Below are 4323 nucleotides of genomic sequence, written 5' to 3'. Positions count from 1 at the left end.
TAACAAAAGCATTAAAAGAGAACACCAAAGATGTTTATTGATTATCTAGTCATATTTTGTTTTTATTTTTTATGAAAATAACACATTAGGGGCATATTATTTTTAATAATTTAGTAGTCTATGATTTTTTTTTTTTAAGAAAAATATTATGTATATAACTATATATATTATGAAATATTTCATATTGGTATGAATTACGAAGTCGTTAAATTTACGTTGAGATTAATATTATATATATGATATTTAAAAATTGCACTAATCTCATTATAAATCTCACTCTGAAGTTCATCCTAAAACAAAATACATCAGATTATCATTATGATTTTTTTTTTTTCATTTTATGATGATTTAGGAAAGGTAATTTGACATTTAATGGACTTGAAGATAAAATCAATTAAATAAGGTGATTGGAAATTTTCTACATCAAAATACATTAACAGTCATATCAAACAATATTTAGGCTTTGATTGCTAAAATTTTCTTACTCTTTTCTAAAAAAAAATTTAGTAAATAATTTTTTAAATTAAAAATTTTTTATACTAAAATGTTGTTTTAGATAGCAACAAAAAATTTTTTATTTCAAAAATTTTTGGGACGGCTTTTTTATTGCTTCTTAAAGTAGCTGTTTAATTTAAAATTAAAATTTTTGTATTAGAAAGCTGGTTTAAGAAGCGGTAAGAAAGCTGTCTCAAACGACGGCTTTCTTGTTGCTTCTTAAAGCAACTTCTTAGTATAAAAATTAAAATTTTTATACTTGGAAGCTGCTTAAGAAGTAGAAAGAAAGCCGTCCCAAACGAAGCCTTAATCTGCAACCAAACTCTATTTCAAACATCCAAAAAGAATATTTTGTGTATATTCTTTATCATTTCTATTTTTCTATTTATTTTCAACACAACAAAAATATTTTTCCGAGGAATAGTGTGTCGTCATTATCGGCTTCACACTGATCACAACGACAATGAAATGCAAAAATGTGTTTCCATTTGCCGTTCGGGTGAAAGCTTGCAGGAGCTCCAAACATGTTAATGGTGTTCAGCACTCAATAATATCAGATCCTCTGTACAAAAGCCATATAAGAATTCTTTTAGATGACTATACTTTATTGAAAGAAAGCGTGATCAAATTCAATTTCTTCCCCCTTTCCAATTCGAATTTCAACCAACTCTCCATTCAATTGGTCAATTTTTAACCTAACCTAACCTAACTATAGCACGCCAAAAGCTTATATTGTAGACTTTTAAAGGCCAACAAGGCAAACATTATACAAAAGAGCTAACGGTACATAAAAAATTGTAATGAAATGATTTCTTAAAAAGATTTTTTTTTTTTGTTGGATCCAAGTCAAAGTTAAACTTGGATTTGTTTGGAGCTGTTTTCTTCTGCTTAGTAAAGCAACTTTATAGTATAAAATTTTTAATTTTTGTACTAAGAAATTGCCTTAAGAAGTTAAGAAAACCGTCTCAAACGAGGCCTTTGACTTCATTTGGGATGAATTTCTTACTGCTTCTTAAAATCACTCTTTAATACAAAGATTTTAATTTAGTAATAAAAATTTATTTTAAGAAGCAATAAGAAAGTCATCCCAAACGAAATGTTAACAATCGTCTATCATTTATATTATTTTGTGAGGTAAATTACAAGAATTTTTTCTAAAAATTTCCATTATTTTTACTGGAAAAAAAACTAACGAAAAGTTGTTTAGCTTATTATATAATTTATTTGGAGGTTGATTGTGAGGGGATTTTAATTACTAAAAAATTGAATAATTGTGATTCTTTTTAGAGGTTGTTCGGTTTCAATATAATGAGGGTAAAATATTTCAAATGTAAGTGCTTTGAAAAATATTATTATTTTATTTAAAGAAAAAGAAATGTAAAAGAAATTTTTTGAAATATTTAAAATTTAACCTCTAATTCAAATTTGTTGTACTTAGAAATTTAAAAATTTGACCGATTTTCAAGTAAGTTTAAATTCTCCGCCACTTCCGTTGGTCGTTGTCACGGTTAATCAATGGGTCACCTCTATCGTTGGATTTTACTCTTCAACTACAAGCAACTCAAAATTATTTCAAATATGTTGAATCCCTATTACACTGCATTTCTTTTATTATGTATTTTTTTTTAGCAAATTAAATGACCCTTAGTTGATATAAATAAATATAAAATGTATCTTTTTCTTAAATTTGACTAAAATCATTGGATTTTTTATTTTAGGCTATTTTTTAAGAATATGCATAGTAGGCAGCAGCGATCAGCAACTGGCGACTAAGGTGGCAATGACAAATAATTTACAGTCTATTAGAAACTCGAACAAATCTAACAATTTACAAATACATTAAAATTGAATCATATTGTAAATTACAAATATTTCAAAATTTTAGTTCACGTATATTTTGATTCAAATATCTTAAATACTTTACATTCATTTTATTTCAAATCAAACAACCCCACTAAAAAAAATAATTTTCTAAGAAGGTTTAATTCAATTTAAATTCCTAATTGAACTTAATAATTGCTATGCTGGTAGTTTGACTTCCATTCCATCTACCAATTAAAATAACGCATTTAGTCAACAATTTATCAAAAAGTCAAAAATTAAGTAAGATGTTAGTTTAGACATTACATAGATTTTAATCTAAGCATAATTTCTTCAACTGCTTCCCATCTCCTATTTCCGATTTCTTCTTTCTTATATTATAATAAATGGATTTGGTCGCCTATTATTTTGGTGACAACTGATAAACGACTCACCCACCCCCAAAAGAAAAGTAAGATAGGGACTCCTAATGATGTAACATTAAAGAAAAAAAAATTATTATTGACATAATACCATCTAACAATATAATTTAGGGGTGTCAATTTTTGACACGACCCGAAACACGACCTGAATCAGACACGGAAAATCCGGGTTAGGGTCAAATCGGACCCGAAACAGGTTGGGTTCGGGTTCAACAAATCAACCCGTTTTAAAAATCGGGTAGGGTTCGGGTTGACCCAGCAACCCGAAAATGACCCGAAATTGACATGAAAACTTTTATTTGACTCGAAAACCCTAGATTGACCAGTTTTTTATCTGATTTTGACCCAACAACCCGATTTTTGACCCGAAAACTATCAATTTTAAGTCAACTTTGGGTCATTCGTGTCGGGTCGGGTTGACCTGGACCTGAATCGGGTCGGGTTCGGGTCTGGAAATCTTACCCGTTTTTAAAAACGAGACAGGTTCGGGTTGACCCGAAAAGTGCTGGATCAGTTCCGGGATCAACTCGAACCCGACACGTTGACCTAAATTGACACCCCTACAATATATAATAAACAAAAAATTTATTTTTTAAAATTAGTTTATGCATTAAAATTCTATATTTTGGGTGAAGATGTTTGAGGCATAGCTGTAGTGGTTAGTCATGGAGCGAGCGACAAAACTCGCCGATGGGAAGTTATTGTCATTGTTGCGAGCGAGGAATGAGCAACTTCGTCGATCACGAAAGATGTAATAAAATTACTTATGAAGTGAGCATCGTGCATTTAAGATTTATCACTATACAAATCCCCCAAAAAATAAAAATCATAACTAATCACAATCACATATAATTCCAACATTAAAAAAAAGACAATATATGCAAATAATGTATTTAATTTTGTTCATGTTCGTTCGTTTGAGACGGCTTTCTTATTATTTCTTAAAGCAGCTTTTTAGTGCAAAAATTAAATTTTTTTATTAGAAAATTGCTTTAAGAAGTAGTAAAAAAACCATCCCAAACGAAGTCTGAGATTTCTTTTGGGACAGCTTTTTTATTGTTTTCTTAAGAAAACTTTTCAATATAAATTTTTTTTAATTAAAAATTTTATATACTAAAATATTATTTTAAAAAGCAATAATGTGTTAAATAATGCTAATTGAGCTCGCTGGCCCATCAAGCATTAGGATTTTAAACTGTTAATCCATTTTGTCGTATATGTTAGCCCATCAGTCCTTAACTAATCTGCTCTTAATGATGCTCTTAAGTCTTAATTACGTAGTACTAATCCATCTAGAAGACATATGGTGGAAGGTGTAGCGAAATATTCTTATGAAGTGGTGTTCAAATTAGAATGAAATTAGTCTAAGAAATTGACCCATTCTTTATTAAGATGGGCTCTAATTGAGCGTTGAATATCCATAATCTAATAGACTATATCTTAACATTTTATTATTCCATCATATATTTTATAGTAAATATTTTCATAATTTATATTTTATCAAAAAATTATATAGAATATATAATTTATATATTTAAACTTTATTATTTACTCACATATCTTAACATGCTCCGCCACTCGCCAG

This window comes from Dendrobium catenatum, unplaced genomic scaffold (assembly GCF_001605985.2).
Source record: "Dendrobium catenatum unplaced genomic scaffold, ASM160598v2 fragScaff_scaffold_716, whole genome shotgun sequence".
NCBI classification, from domain to species: domain Eukaryota; kingdom Viridiplantae; phylum Streptophyta; class Magnoliopsida; order Asparagales; family Orchidaceae; genus Dendrobium; species Dendrobium catenatum.
The sequence above is the reverse complement of the archived record's forward strand: the minus strand, read 5'-3'. Positions refer to the sequence as shown.